The following is a 17656-nucleotide window of genomic DNA, read 5'->3' as shown; positions in this document are numbered from 1 at the left end:
ACACAGTTACATCACTTCCTTAAATAATCATAGCAATTCAAACAATTAACAAGTAATCAAAAATTTAAAGTGAAACATCCACTATTAAATACACATCAAATACTATAAAATTCAAACCATTTTAAAGTAATTAGACAAATTATCTAAAATACCTGGATTAAGTACAATAAAATCAAAACAATAACCTTAAGCCCTCCAAAGGGATTTCAACTTTAAAATAGATGCTTCAGAACATACATCATTAAGGCCAAAAGGACCTGAAATATGTAGTTTAATCTGCCATAATAGTTCCTTAACTTCAAGCATTGTTTTCTACAGACTGCTCCTAGGATTCTGCTTAATAATATCTAACCCAAAAATGTAAAGTTATGCCCTTTATGGAAAGGATGTGTTTACATAATGCATTCATTCATTAATATATGTTTCTTAATTGCATAAGAATGTTCGTATATACAGTCTTTAAACATTCTTTCCATATTGCTTATATAAAACATTGAGCAAGCTTGACAAATAGTGCTGTAAATGACACCCTTTGAACAACAATTAATATAAATACATGATTTAACACAACCAAAAACCTTTCATGTTAAGTCCTTTCCCTTAATAAATGAAAGAACATTGCGTGCATTTTCCACATTTAAATATAGCTACTTTGACATGGTTTTGGATAGCACTACCAGATCCTGTGTCAGGTGTACCCCCTAGATGTTCCATGTAATTTTTAAGACACCAAACTCTATGGTACACAATAATTGGACCTGTACTTAGCACTTCCTTATGTATCCATCCCATTTCAAAAATTTCCCACAATCAACAAATCAGACTTTCTGATGAAGTCTGATTCAACTTAAATACAGACAAAAGTACATAATAATAATAAAATGTATTTCTTCTTGGATTATCCTGGTGAAGCTCATCTTATCAATGTGGTTATTTTATTTATTTGGTTTCTGGTTAACACACTGAATTGTGTAACAAACATTTACTGCTTTTTTTTTTTTAGGATACTTTCTCCACTTAGTATATAGGTCAAAAATAAAAAAAAAGAATTGGAGACAGACTCAAGCTGTATAAAGCTCTGCGAAGTGATCTACACAAAACTACTGAGAGAGTGAGATGTCATTTTCAAAGTTATCCCTAACAAGCCAGTTCTGTGTCACAGAGGGATAAAGCCCTAACTAAGGCCCAGGCAATCTGTGTTCAATTATTAGCTTGGGCATCTGAAGTACTGGCCGGGAAAGATGGGCCCATCCACAGTAGGGGGGGTGCTCATCTAGGTCTTCCCTGTGAACAGATATGGTCCCTAGAGGGCAGTAGCCCTCAGACATATGCTTTTGCAGGGGAGGGGGGACACCAAAAGGTAGGTTATTCATGGAAAAAAAAGGTAGTCACTGGCATAACCTTTCAAGACATCAGATTCCATGTGGACCCCAAACTTACAAAAGAATTAGTCCAGGGGCAGTAGGAGATGTTGGTCAACTCAGCCATGGATGGGTGCACTGAGGCAGACAGAAAAAATTAAGCAAATGATGGGGGAATAAAAAACACTAGCCCTAACAGAAGGGCTCCAAAGAACTTTAAAACCATGAACAAAAATCCCCAGTTTAAGACTTCAGAGGAGGTGTCATGTTCCACCAAATTCAGTGCTGCAGACAGAATAAGAAGGGCTGGCATGATTTTCATCGATGTTTCTTAATACAATTATTGGCTAATCATTTTGGGGTTATCTCCATGCTCTCGCATGTCCTGAGGCCTGAATGAAATTAGTCCAAGATATAGTAAGTCTTTAGCTGGGTTTGTAATTGCTCTGCTACAACCTTTTGTGTTATTGTATCTAAAAAAGGAAAAGTTAGAAGTGGACAGTTGGCTGCAGTTTTATCTGTAGGTGAAATCTTATTCAGCAAAGCTGTAAACATTGCTTTCTTGAAACATTCTAGAAAGAATCTGTCCTTGAATGACACACTAATAGACAGGCAAACTAGCCTACTTATTCATACAAAATTCAAATTAAGTTAGTTAGTGGGAAAAGGTTGCCAAATAAAAAGTGTGGGTAAGAGATTTTCACAACATACATGTACTCCACACGCTTTAATATGTTCAGTTTGCAACAGGAAAAGATGGCCAGATAATCTAAGATTTATTTATTTAGTTAGTCAGTTTACTTGTCTTCTTTTATTGGGAAAGTCTGACTGGGCAAAGTTCATTTTCATTAGAGGCCCAGGGAGGAAAGCTCCAGCAGAGACATTTAAGATAGTCATCGCAAAACTTTTTACAAAGATACTACATACATTTTGCAGTTGAAGTTGCAGAACAGAAAGTCAACAGAAGAGTCAGCTTTGTCAGTAAAACAGGTTGCTTTCTAATGATAGTTGAAGCTTTCATTACTTCAAGACAAGCTGGCCTATAAAGTTTGCTTCTGTTGCAGAAGAGCTGGTGGATTCTCTCTGAAATAGTAGAGACAAATGCTAATAGGAATGCTGGCATTTTAAAGGAAATCTTAGCTTTTAAAGTTTCTAGTGTCTACTTTTGTCATCTTCTACTCTCCATTTTTGAGCCTCTTGCTTTTCAACAAATCAAAAATCTTAAGTTAGAATTTGGCTTCCCTGCTACTGGATGACTTGCATCTCATCAAATGCTTATCACAGAAAGTTATTGTTGTTGCCGTTACTATTACAGACCTGGCAATGATTCACTTTTCTCTTTCTCTGTAGTTGTGTGACCATGAAGATAGTGTGTGTGTGTGTGTGTGTGTGTGTGTGTGTGTGTGTGTGTGTGTGTGTGTGTGTGTGTGTGTGTGTGTGTGTGTGTATGTAAGGAGGTGGCTGCTTACCCCCCTGCAAAGAGGTCTTTTTTTGTTTGTTACATGTCAGGGAAGCTACACTCGGTTATAGGTTCATAGGTTCATAGGTTCATACTAGGCTATCTGCCCTAGGGCATTTATAAGCCTAGCCAGAGTATGTTTGGCTTTCGCCACCCATTTTAAATTAATTTTGCTATGCCCTTTTTCGAGGTTAGTATACTGTGCCTCTGTCTAACAGTGGCACAGAAGTGATACCCGGGGTAAACCTATGATCTCCCATCCACTCATCAAGATTCCTCTTGAAGAGAGTCAATGAGGGACTCTGCCTAACCTGGACTGGGATTTTATTCCATAGTGAAGGGAGCCTCTGGGTTATGAATCTGTCCCTCCAGCATGTCCTATTTATTTCAGTGCTGAGGTTCAAGTCTCTCGAGCATGTAGCTCGATGGGATTTGGATTTTTTGAGGTGCAGCATGTCCCTTAATTCCGGGTTGGACATGGCCTTATACGTCAGGCACAGGTCACCTCTGAGCAGGCGGTATGCCACTGAGTAGAGCTGGAGTTTCTTTAACCGGGCAACATATGGCATCTGTTTGAGCCCTTTGATCCTCTTGGTGAGGTACTTTTGGGGTCTTTCCAGTTGCTGCAGGTGTTTGGTAAGGTACATCCCAAAAGGGGCATTGTACTCGATTATGGGCCTGATGAGGGATGAGTAAAGAGGCACAATGACCTCTCCTAATCTAGATGTGAATCCCTTCATGATTAGGTGGGCTATATAAAATGTTTTTCTAACCACTTTGGCCACGTGGTTGTCAAATGAGAGATTGCTATCAACTTGGGTCCCCAGGTCCCTAATGACTTCTTCTGTACTTAATGGATTACCACCTATGTGGTAATTTGTGGGCACTTTGTTTTTGCCAAAGGGGATGACTATACACTTTTTGGCGTTTAGCTTGAGGCCATGGCTCTGGCACCAGTTGTCTGTTTCTATGAGGCCCTTTTGGAGGATGCTCATCTTCATCTGGATATAACTTGACAGTTCATAGTGGAACCCAAGAATATAACCACCGCCTGTCCCTCTCATATTTTTAGAAAAGCTTATAATCATTTTTTATACCTAACTAATTAAATCTTGATTTTGAGTACTTCTGTTGCTATCATTTCCTCATCTCTATGAAAATCTTTGCTAGTTTCTAATATCTTTTGCAAATTATAACTTTGCATATCTTTGCCTTTGGCAGTAGTCAAGGCTGAAAAGCCTCTTCAGACAAGTCCACTACCTAGTTAACAAAGCAAACAAATAAAACACAAATAAATAAATAAATACATCAGTGGATGAGAAGGAAGCAAAAGCATTACTAAGAATAAAAACAAGTCACGCTTACACATATTGCCAAATAACCACCTATACATAAAGGTGTGGAAGTGAAAATAAAAAAAAAAACATTTGCAGTCAAAGACTTATATGATCGACTATGATGTAACATAGCAAATACTGAGCAAAATGAATTGCAACAATAATCTGATAATTTTAAAATGCCTATTTGGTTTGCTTATGAAAAAATGTGACTGACAGTTTCATAACAATAATAAAAAATATCAGAAAGTCTCATTGTCTTCTTATATATTTTGCTTCCATTTGCATTTTCTGTATTTAAACCAATTACATTGTTAAAAGTGTAGTTAATAGTCTCTATCAAGATATTGCTGAAAAGAATGTTTTATTGCTCCATGAATGTCATAATACAATGGCATCCTTAGCACAATATGACAGATAGGGAACAATAATTAATTTCTACTAAAGAAATGCTGAATATAGAAGATTACATAATGACATTAAAAAATGATTTGACAAACTGCTTGCTTCTGCAGCTAATAGCAATTAACTTGTTTTCATACAATTCCACATGAACATTTTAAAACGTATATTATTTCACCGAACGTAGGAATAGATGGACTAACAAATCATTCCACACCTTAAGTTTGTGGAAAGCTGCTCTAATATCAGACATCATGAAATTTGTTATCTAATGACCAAAATGATAGCTCATTGCAAGATTCAAGCTGTTTACTTGAGAAGTTGCAGATGTTTTTACAGGATTAAAACAATCAATAAATAAAATCTGATTCACTATAACTGAGGTGGATGTTCCTTGCAAGAGGAAGCTGCAGATCCATAATTAAAAAATCTGTTTAAAACAGAAACTATTCTCTTGACTAGTATAATATTAACTGGGATTTCTGTGGAAGTAAATGACTCACGTCAAGTAAGTGTGTAGCTGTACTAGACAGCCAATACTTAAGCAAGTTTCTTCAGTGTTCTAATACACTGCCAGTTGTACCAGCTGCAGGTTTCAGTTTTAGTATTGCCTTCCTTGATTAATATGATTTGTTTCTTCACTCGGCAGTCACTACTATAAGTGCAAGAATGGTTAAATATGTCTTTACATTTTTACTAGGTATGTTAACCAAAGCTGGCAAAGTCAAAGAAAAAAAGAAAAAGAAAAGGAATGTCTTGCATACAGACAAAACTCTGCTTCCAAAAACTAATGAAACAGGCAGCAGTGACAACTCTGAGTGAACTAACAGAGATGCCGTACAATAAAGCAAGAAATTCAAGGCACTTCAGCTAACATGGCGGATTATGACAGGGTTACTAGTCATACGCTTCTTATTATGTGTTCAAGACATGGATGCCCAGAAATTCACCTCGAGATTGAAGCTCGTCAGGTGAATCTTGGCATCAGTGCCAGGAACACATAATTAAAGTTTATGAGCACAGACCCAGTCATAATTCTTTTTATGCTCCATGTGCCACTAGTTACTGTAAAAAATGATGTTCTTTGTGTTTCACTATTGCAGTCATCACATTTGGGTTATCCTGCCAGGGGTAGCCCTTAGTCAGCCCAAATATCAAAGGCTTAGTATTTCTGTGTCAGTTGCTGTCGCTCCATGACTGATGTCAGGTCGTCAGTGGTATAAAATCAGGCAACCGGCAGGCACCATTACATCAGTCTTTCTTGCCAAGGAGCCCAAAGCAGAAACAGTTTGCATGAGTGCCAGTCGGGTGCTACCTGAGTTTTTTTTTTCTGAATTGAAGTTGAAGTCTTCTAAAGCTAAGTACCCTGTTGGGGATCCTTTTTTCTTGCTCTAACCAATGTCAGAAAAAGTTAACAATTGTCTTGCCTGTGGAAAGCAAATACCACACCAAGACTTCTGTTCTTACTGCATCACCTGTTTAGACCCAGACAACGACTTCCCCCACTGTTGCTTTTGTGCTTTGTTCAACTCCAGAACTATACATTGTCAGGCCCTTATTGTAGCTAGTTATTTTCGCTATCAGTCCTCAAATTCTGATATGGCTTCAGTAAGCCATCCGACTACCGATCTTCAGAAAAAACATAAGGATAAAGACAGAGACAGACCACCCAGGTCCAAAACTACCGGCAATGCTTCCCTTAAGCTAGTCATCAGTTCTCCAGTCCTCAGTGAGGCACTTTTGCAGTCCCTGATACCCGCTTCTGTGGATTCGCAGGTGGCTACTGAGACCCTTTTGGAGTCCAGTATGCCGCGAGACTCTTCTTTGACTAAGGATCCTGCGGATGTCTCTACCTTGGATGGGTCCAGACCTGCTCAGCAGGCACTGGCTTCTGAGGAAGTACTTCACACAACTGATACTCAACACAGACTGACGACTTCTTTCGCGTCTTCAGTTCTTTCTAAAACTACCAAGTTTCTAAGGCCCAGGGTATGAACCACACCCAAAAAATGATGACCCAAGCTCAGGCACCTGTATCCTTGCCCTAGTCTTAAATGCTTAAAATGGCAGAAGACCTTATTATGCTTATTAAGGGAAGCCAGGCTACCCCTTCCAAAAGAAAAAGAGACTTGTCCCCAGTAGTTTTATCTGAACAGGAGTCCAATTACTCTGATGCATCTGAATATGAAAATATGCAACCCCTGTCTGCTTATGAGGATTCTGATGCAGAGGAATCCATTCCTTCTGCCTCTCCACCCGAGGATTTTTTATTTGGGGAAACCTTTCATACTTTAAGGGAGCATTTCCAATGGAAATGACAGGACAACCCTCAGTCAAAAAAGAGACTCAGGGTATTCCTTGATCTACCACAGCTCAGACCTTTGGCCATTCTTCCTGTCCTGGATGTTGTGGATGATGTTTTTATGGAATCCAGTCTGACTCCTGACACCCTTCCTCCTGCTCCCAGGAAACCTGACAGGTATTACAGAGTCCCTGACCCTCACAAATTTCTTTTTAAAAATCCTACTGCTGACCCCTAGGTCACTTCTCAAGGACTTAAAGGAATCAAAGCAACTTCAGCAAAGAATCCCACCCCCTCAGGTAGGGATTCCCATGCATTAGACAGATGAGGTATAAAAGCATACACCTCTGCTACTCTTGCTACTAGAGCATTAAATTGTCAGTTCCACATGCTGAAATATCAGCAACATACCATGGAATTCCTCAAACAAAAAATATCTTCTTTTCCTGCTTGTGCAAAAAACAAAGAATTGCAAGAGTTTATGCATTCTACAAGTCAAGTAACTAAGCACACCTTACTATGTGGTTTTGATGTCCTAGAAGCATCTTGCAGGGCAGCAGTCACTGGTTCTGTCCTTAAAAGGCATGCTTGGCTTAAGGAACAGACCTTGCCAGACCATGTCAAATCCAAATTATTGGTCGCACCCTTGAACAAAGACAACTTATTTGGCACCAAAGTAGAAGAGGTCTTAAAAAAGATGGAAGAAAAAGCTAAATCTATGCAGACATTAAAAAATGTTTACAGGTCCAGCCACCAAGGTTCAGTAGGCATTGCCCCTCCAAGCACTGGTCCTTTCTTGCCCCCTCCAGGCCAGCTGAGCCCAGACCTAGGGGAAGCAGATCCCCCAGACAACAGCCCCAGGGAATGCAGAGATCTAAGCAATGGAGTTCCTCCTTTTCAAAAACAGGAAGTGCATAGCCACCCCCTTGTGGTAAGAACTCACAATGACTTTACACTTCCACCCCCTACCATTGCCCACCTGCTTGTGTCCCTAGGAGGAAAACTCTCCTTCCATGCAAGCAACTGGGCCACCATTACCAGTGACCAATGGGTCCTCAACATAGTGTCCCAGGGATACAAATTTTATTGTCACACTCCGCCAACTCCAAAAGGGTTCCCAGATCTTCCTCTAAACCAGTGGGCAGAGGCCAAAAAGCAAGTACTTTCCCTACTTTCCATGAGGGCAATACAGCATGTTCCTGAAGAACAGATAGGCCAAGGTTTCTACTCCAGACTCTTCCTGTCACCCAGAAAAGAGGGCACATGGCACCCCATCCTCGATCTATCCATTCTAAACACCTTTCTGGTGATACCAAAATTCAAAATACTCACCCTCCAGCAGCTTTTACCAATGCTTTCCAAGGATGCTTGGCTAGCCACCCTAGACCTAAAAGAGGCCTACCTACACATCCCAGTCAGGGAATAATGCATTAAATACCTACGTTTCAGGGCAGAATCTATGCACTTTCAGTTCTCTGCACTTTCCTTTGGCTTATCCACTGCTCCCAGAGTTTTCACAAAATGTCTAGCTCCTGCCATTGCTTTTTGCAGAGAAAGAAATATTCAAATTTACCCCTACTTAGACGACTGCCTGATTCAGGCAGACAGTCAGGAAAAGCTGCTTCAGCACCTGACTTTTGTAAAGGACCTACTGACCTACCTGGGGTATACTATCAATGAAAATAAATGAAAACTAGTCCCCACACAAATAATTGTATTCCTGGGAACAAGCCTGGACACAGGATCCCAGATGGCATTCCTTACTCCAGAAAAAACAAACATACCTGACAGGCTACTTCTCTCAACTAGCCACCAGAACCCAGTTATCCGCAAGGAAAATCCTGCAAGCTCTATGGTTCATTGCCTCTTGCATTCTACTCATTCCATATGCCAGACTGTATATGAGAAAACTACAATTTTTTGTCTTACAACGTATTTATAGAAATTCTAGAGGAGGGGATATAGAAAATATTACAGAAGGCCATGAACAGAAGTGGATATTGAAATTAAATGCTGAGCAATATCCTGGCCTTAATGATACTACATCCTTAATTCCTTTTTTAAAAGCTAGACATCTTAAACACTTGTTTGTGAGGTTGCCCCTATGAAGGGCTTGTGAATTTTATATTATATTTTGGTTTTTATATATATATTTATATGTGTTTTTACATTTATATGTGGTTTTAGTCTCTTTACAGGATCATACTAATTGGAGTTCAATGTTCTATGGTTGCTAATTGCAACAATGACATCATTGGTTAACCACAATTGACATGTTAATTGATTCTCTTGTATCTATTTAAGCATTGAGTTACCTTTGAGTTATGTCTGATGAAGCAACGATAGTTGTGAAAGCGCTCACCATTTTGTTCCTGTTTTTATTTTATTAAAACGTTTATTGTGTGTTACCTTGGTGCACTGTATTCTTTCAAACTACAATGGTACCTAAAAAGCCTTTGGTGTCAACATTCTCAAGACCTGGAAACTCTCAAACCAATGATACCCTGTCTAAGGAAAGATTTTCTTTGGTGGGCAGCAGCATGCAACCACAAGGGACTTCCCTTCTCACAACCCCATGCCACCCAGACCCTCACCACAAACACATCCGACTATGCCTGGGGTGCACACCAGGATGGCAGGTGCATTCAGGGCCATTGGAGCCCAAATCAAATACATCTGTGCATCAACCAAAAAGATATGCTAGCTGTTCAGCATGCCCTGACAGCTTTCAGACCCCCTACTCTACCCAGTGCCTCTATTGATCAAAACAGACAACACCACAGTGATGTGGTATATCAACAAGCAGGGAGAGACTCACTCTTATCCTCTCTGCAGCTTTGCCATGACCCTTTGGCACACGGCCTCAGCCATGCAACTACACCTGCTAGCACAATTCCTTCCAGGCTCCCTAAACTCTCTGGCAGACAACTTAAGCAGAAACCTGCTAGACCCACACGAGTGGCAGCTAGACCACAGACCCTTCACCCTTGTAACCCAAAAATGGGGCACCCCAAAGGTGGACCTCTTTGCCTCCCACTCCAATCATCAGCTCAGCAAATTCTGCACCAGGGAACCTCACAGCAAGGCCTGGAAAGTGGATGCTCTATCTTTCCAGTGGGTGAACCTCCCGGTCTATGCATTTCCCCCTCTACTACTCATTCCAAGGGTACTGCTAAAAATAAGGGAGGAAAAATGGAGGGCCATCCTGATTGTCCCAGACTGGCCATGCCAGCACTGGTACCCACTGCTGCACAGACTGTCACCCCTGCCACCATGGCACCTGCCTCAGATCCCAACACTCCTGACCCAGAGGAATGGAGAATTCATGCGTCCCCAATTGCAGACCCTCAACCTTGCAGCTTGACCTCTCCTCAAGCTGCCAGCCTAAGCAAACAAGTCCTAGATGTTATACATGAGGCCAGATGCCTCAGCACTAGAAAATTCTATGCTGGCAAGTTGAAAAGGTTTTGCACCTGGATCCAGGCTAAGGGAGCTGTAACAGCACAGCCCTCCCTACTTCTCATCCTGGATTACCTAGCAGACCTACTACACAGGGGTCTATCCTTCTCTTCTCTTCTATTAAAATTCATGCCTCTGCCATCTCTGCTCATTACAGCACAGAGCCACCTCTCTCCTCACACCCTCTCATCAAACAGTTCCTAAGAGAGGCTAACAACTTATGGCCACCCAGAAGAGTTCCTACCCCAGCTTCAGACCTTAACTTTGTGTTAGAAAAGCTCACCCTACCCCCCTTTGAACCTGCAGCTTCCGCAGAATTAAAATTCCTCTCTTGGAAGACAGACTTGCTTCTGGCCATCACTTCAGCTAGAAGAGTATCAGAGCTACAAGCACTCATGGCTGTAGAGCCCTTCATCATTTTCCATGCTGACAGGGTCAACCTCAGGACTAAGCCATTCTTCATGCCTATAGTGGTGTCCAGTGTGGCTCTCAACTAATCCATTCATTTGCCCACATTGTTCCCTAACCTACAAAACAAGGGGGAAAGGATTCTGTACTCCCTAGATGTGCACAGACAGCTCAGATTCTATCTGGACAGGACTAAATCTTTTAGAAAAACTGATCAATTGCTTGTCAGTTTCACAGCAGGGGCAGAGGGCAAGGCTATATCCAAACAAACAATCTCCAAATGGATAGCACACTACATCCATTTTTGCAGCATGGGAAACTGCCCCCAAAAGGGGTCAGGACACATTCCACCAGGGCAACCTCCACCTCTGCAGCTCTTCTCAGAGGGGCCCCACCAGGGACATCCTGGAGGCTGCAACATGGACATCTGTTCATACCTTCACCAAGCATTACCACCTGCCTATCTTCTCCAAATCCAGGGCAGGCTTTGCCACCGCAGTCTTGCAGGGCATCCTAGCCAGCCCCTACTCTTTTTGATTGCCTCCACCCTTTTCTTCAGCTTTGGGAATAAACCCAAGTGCAATGACTGCAACAGTGAAACACGAAGAACATAGTACAGTTGTGCACACTTACCATAAATGTAGATGTTCGAGTGTACTCACTGTTGCAGTCCTGGTTTCCCTCCTTCCATCCACCTTGTGTGTGTCTCTCTCTCTCTTCCTCTCTCCTTACAGGAAATTTTTGGTATTTACTTTCTACTGGTGGTGTTCTTCCACCATAACCTAGCTCCCTATTTGGGGGTTCCTGACAGTTGGGGCAAGGAAAACTGATGTAATGGCATCAGCTGCCTGATTTTATACCACTGATGAGCTGACATCAGACATGGAGCGACAGCAACCGACGCAGAAATACTAAGCCTCTGGTATTCAGGCCAACTGAGGGCTACCACTGGCAGGATAACCCAAATGTGATGACTGCAACAGTGAATACACTCAAACATCTACATTTATAGTAAGTGTACACAACTGTACTTTGTGTTTTACTGGCTTTCAAAGCCATAAAACACTTAGTGAGCACTGTCAGGAAGACAGTGTAGCACAGTCCCTTTTGCATACACTCATCTTGCCATGCCACTCAAATGTCCAGATTTTCACTGAATGTCCAGATTTTTAACTTATATGTGCCCTGTTACTCAGTCAATGTTTGGTTTTCAGACAAATCACTGAGCACTGAAGTCACTAAATAATAAAATCATTCAGCTTCAGACATATCCTTCAAAAAATGCTGATGAACACACATCCTGTTATTCTAGCTACTTTCTAAGCTTATGAGAATAAATGCAGGACTTATTATCAGTATGGACAGCAGGCTGAAACAAATCTCTTATTATTCTGTTGCTGTCTTTTCTGATCAGTACTGGCAGATTTGACTGCCTGGCATGATACCTGACTTTAATAAATTAAGCACGGTGTGCTTAACATTTGTTAAGACTGGGTGCCGTGTTATACCAGATCTTAACTGATTTGTCTTTTTCCAGCTTTCAGAGCATAATCATTACACTACATGCACTACAAGTTATTAACTAGCAGTTTCTAACTTTGAATACATACTGATGAATTGTAGACTGCTGTAAAATGTAAGTCAATGCAAGTTTGTAAATATTAAAGTTTAATCAGTAAAATTCTTAATGCTTCCAAGAGTTTTGGGCTTCACAGCTGTAAAGGTTGTGGTAGGTTACTCATCATTTAATTTCCCAGTGTAAGTAGTTACTTGTGTCCACTTTTGTGTTTTTTGGTCATCTCCAACGTATTCAGGGATACAACCCTGACTGTGACCTAGATGACCTCGGACTAATTAATACCCCAAGTGCTACGGGGTGGCAGAAGAATGAGGGGTGGAGCCCTCCTGTTTCTCTTAGGGTGGGAGGGGAACAGGTCTGGGAATGCATGCTGCTTTCAAACTTCTTGGTAGAAATCAGATAGCCAAAAGAGGCGTTTACAGGATGCCTGCATCCTTACATCCCATGCAGAACTGAGTGATAGTCCTTTGCAGTGTCTACTGCACACCAAACCCTGCAAACATCAGCAGGGAATCATGGGAAAAACACAGGATTAAAGTAAAAAACAAGGTCTCACACAAGGATGATAGCTGTGTGATCACGTATTGGTCAACTTGGGACAGCCCTATCAGTCAGTTTGAAAACAATAACATAAATTAATAAAGACATGCAAATATATTCTGGCTACATAAGTTATTTTTGGAAAGTTTGAGTGGAGAAAAGATACAAGTTAGGGGATGAAATATGACCTAGGAAGTCAGTGGCGATACATCAGCTCCATTCCCCATTACATCAGTGTATACTCCTGTAAATTAATTTTGAACAGGCACATGTGATATCCTTTCTCATGTCCTCCCTGTGGTCACGTGGGTTTCCTCTGGGTGCTCCAGTTTCCTCCCACATCCCAAAGACATGCTGTAAGTGGACTGGACACTCCAAACTGGCCCTAGGTGTAAGTGTGTGCATGTGTGTGCCTTCTTTGGAAGGTTGGGCGCTGGGCTGGCAACTCAACACCGTAAAACTCCACTGCCAATCATGAGCAGACAGGTGATCTGCTGTGGCGACCCCTAACCAGGAAAAGCCGAAAAAAGAAGAAGAAGAAGACATGTGATATCCTTTCTCCAGTGTAAGTAGTTGTAGCTCATACCAAGTTCTGGCCCATTAACAGTTTGGGAGGACTGATTTGTATATTCTTGAAAAGAGGTCTCTTTGGTAATGATAGAGACACTGACCAAAGTGAATGCAAAATGATGAATACATTAAAAGGCATCTTAAGTAACACATTCCAAACGGAGACAGTTTGACACCATTTGATGTAGACATGCCATGATATTGTGACATACAGTACCTATAAACTCATTTGCTGGTCTTTCCAGGAAATCTGGTTTAATGAACTCTCATTTCAGTGTGAAGAAATGTTATTGTGAATAAGGTTAGTTTGTCAGATTACTGCTTGTATTAAGTAAATAAATAAATGCGCAATCTGAGTGTCAGTGAAGATATAATAATCTGCAAGTATTTTAAACTTGGAGCAAAAACAGACACTTTTTCAGTGAAGCCGTAAGGTCCTTCTTCAAAATAATGTGTAGAAGTCCTTCCTTCCTTGAAGGAACATATCAGTACAGTAGTCCTTCTAAGAGTAAACTTGAATCAAACTACTGAAAGAATTTCGGAAAATGCTCGTTCAGCCAGGAAGTGATATAAGTTTAGAAGATACTTCTGTCAAATGTCAAGCTGCTCAGATAAATGTTGTTCAACAGTTGAGGTGATCTCCAGCTTCTCTTAAAGAAAACTTGATTGTCTATGGGGTAAACAGTGTAAACTGTGCAAGTATTTTAAAAACATAAACAAGCCCCCTGCACCATGATCCACTATGGTTTCTGTTTTCTCTTCATCTTCAACATGCATGTAAAAACTGGGAAGCTTGAAGTTACTCTAAATAAAATTGCAGCTCTAAGTGATCAGATTGCAAATGATGAATAGCTCAGCGAGAACATCTTCCTGAATTTAAACATCTATCTGGAAATCATTAAGGACTACATTTTCTAAATGAAAATTAAAAATCTGAGTTTTTTGAAATCCAAAATAAACAAAAGTTACACGAAAAGTTGCTAGACTGTGAAAACCACTATAGGTTGTGGAGAATCTTAAAACAGGGACTTGTTGAGGGAACTTGAATTATCTATACAGAGAATATTTGCAGGTGTTAATAAAGCCAGTCCATATGATATCAAGTAAGCTTATTAAATGAGTCTTCACTATGCTGCAAGACAGAAATAGGGCAACATTAAACCATAATGAATTATTTTACATTTTCAAAATGGCCTGGCCCTCAGTGTCCTTTTTTAGATACAGGACATCATTATTCTTTCAAGAAATCTTGGCTTGGCTTAGAAATACCCCCAGGTCATTAGCCTAGTAACAATCTATGAATCCACAAAAATTTAAGAAGCTGTGAAACAAATTTCAGTTGCAGCCGAGCAAAACTGCTATGTATAGAAGGGGCAGAGGTGGCAATCTATGCAGATTTTCCATAGCAAAATGTAAATAAATTCTTAGCATCTGTACAACTGTACAACTGTACAAGGCCTAGTGAGATAAAAAAAAGAAATAAACAGTAAAATGTGCTGATCTTCCCTGCATGCTGAAGACTGGTATGATATTCTGATAACTTCTGACATTCAAAAGAAAAATAAGAAATGTCACTTTCTGGCATCTTCATATCAATTCTTTTTAAAAGCCAGTCAAGATAACTGTACATATCTTGACAGTCACTCATACATTGGAGGACTTAGACCCTTTCTTTTCATTTTCTTTTATTTGTATTTTTGTGTCTTCTTTTTTAACGTACTTGAATGAATTATGGTATAGCAACATATGTAGACAAAGGCAGATGAATGAATGATGAGCAAAAGACAAAACAAATGACAGTGCTCAAGCTTTAGTAATTTAGTATATCAGAATGAAACATTGCCTGAAAGCAAATAGGATTGCATTTAAGATAAACCGAAAAAAGAACAAATGATCAGTTTAACACCTAGCATAGCATTGTTGGAAAGTTGGTGTGGAAAATTAAGGCTATGTGTTTTTATTGAACTAAATCCTGTAGTCAATGGTTTGATACGTTCAGCCTCCATTTGCCTACTGTATGACTCTGAGCAAGGCTAGACAGTGCTCACAAAGGTGGTCCGAAAAAGGTCATTATGTATCAGTACTCCTGCTAAGAATATTTTGCCATTGTTGATTTTTACAACAAAAAAGTATTTAATTGAACTAAGGTATAGATAAATAAAACATTGACTAGGAAAAAAGTCATAGATAAAAAAATCACCAGTAGCATGCAAGCAGTTGATATTTTAGACTGGTGGAGTATCTTCGAAATGCAATAATGATAATAATAATTCATTCTTGGATATAAAAGATCCCATTGCACCTCTTGAAAAGATTAGGAATCCTTTATTCATATACAAGAAGAACTGTTATTGACATGATATTTACATATTTACAAATGGACATATATATAGATATATACATTTGTTTACGCATATTCATAACTTCCTATAATCATACTAAATTCATCCCTATTAGACCCCCACTCCTTTTTCTATAACTACCATCTGATTTTACTTACTATTGTTGCTAAAATCCGTTTACCATTAAACATAATTTCATGCGTTCTTTCATTCCACATAACACATGTAACATAAAATAATTTTGTATCATTTTTATGTTTGTATATTTATATGTGCATTTTTTGCATATGTATTTTTATACATTTTTTATGTGTTGGTTGTGCATTATACTTTTTAGAATCATGTTTACGCAGTGAAGGACTGAATGTTTTTATTTAATGAGGGATGTTTCTTTAAGATGATTGTGACTTAATTAGCTGGTTCAAGGTATATAAGTTACACAGTAGACAGCATGCATGTGTATCTGAAGAAGCAGAAGTTATCTGTGAAAGTGCTTATACGTCTGTTGTTGAATAAAGAAGAGTATTTTACACTGGCACTACCTGCCATTTTTTGGACTAAGTGTGTTTTACATTTATTTTTTTTTTACCTTTTAGATTTTTGAATGGTTTTAAATATGTTTTCTCATTACATTCTTATATATCTTTTTCTATATCATCTTTTTTATTTTCCACAAACGTATTTTTTCTTGGTGGCACTTTATTTCTTCATGTAGACACTCCTTTATTCTTTTACTTTTTTGTTCAATACCCAAAAATTATCATACTTATATTTATACCATTTTACTACTAATCCCTTTTCTTTTTCATTTATCCACTGTAACACTTTGTACAAATTTAATGAAACAGCATATACTACTGGGTTAATTAACCCTAAAACTCCTTCCTCTTTAGTTACATACAAAAGTCCGCTTTTTTACTGAGTTTACTCTATAACCTCATATAAATGAAAAAAAAACATATCTGCAATAATTCCTTTTCAAACACTTTTGGCAACATAAATACACATGCTAAGTATGCTATTTATCCCATCAGTACTGAATTTATCAGACAGACCTTTTTTTCTGAATGATAATTATATGTCCTCTTGAAAAGGCAGGTTTGATTTATTTCTTCTGCTGTTTTTCCCATAGAATTCTACCTACATCTGTATTCCCAAAGTTTATACCTAACAGAAATTTCATTCATTATAAAATACATACCCCCGTTTTTACTAAATCACCTATACCTTTACTTTTCTCTTTATTTAAAGCCAGCTCTATCACCAAACACCCATTTGTGCAAATTACTTCTTTTATCCAGATTTTTTTACAGTTATTATGATGTCATCTGCATATGTTAACAGAACTGAAATTCTTAACCCTTCAAGTGTTATATACCTCACCTCCTTAATTTGTAATTTATTTCACAAACTATCAGATTATAACTAATGCAAAGAGTATAAAGCTCTTTGGACATCACTGTCATACACCTCTCGATATATGTACCTCTTGGCTTAACCAGCTATTTACAAGTATTTTTGCTTTCTTATTATCAGTCTCCAGTTCATAGGATCATAGGAGATTGCTAGGTTATCGACCTGGAAATCATTTTAAGCCTAGCTGTTTCAACCCAATGTAATATCATAGAAGTACTTGTCAATATCCAAGATTGCATTTAGTGATGACTGCCCATGTCCAGGAGGTTGTGGATGCTATCCCTGGTGAAGGTGAGAATTAAACCCTGTACTTTGTGTCTGTAAAGTAAACACCTTAACCATTATGCCAAACCCCAACATTTTTTAATTGTCTTATATCTTCCTTCTTCCATATGAATTAAAGTATTCTACTACATAATTATTTACAAACTCTTAATTTAACTATTCATTCAAAATCTGTAAAAAATATTTTTTGCCAATC

The sequence above is a fragment of the Protopterus annectens genome, chromosome 11.part0 (assembly GCF_019279795.1).
Source record: "Protopterus annectens isolate FY-2018-M chromosome 11.part0, PAN1.0, whole genome shotgun sequence".
Classification (NCBI taxonomy): domain Eukaryota; kingdom Metazoa; phylum Chordata; order Ceratodontiformes; family Protopteridae; genus Protopterus; species Protopterus annectens.
Note: the sequence above shows the minus strand (reverse complement) of the source record.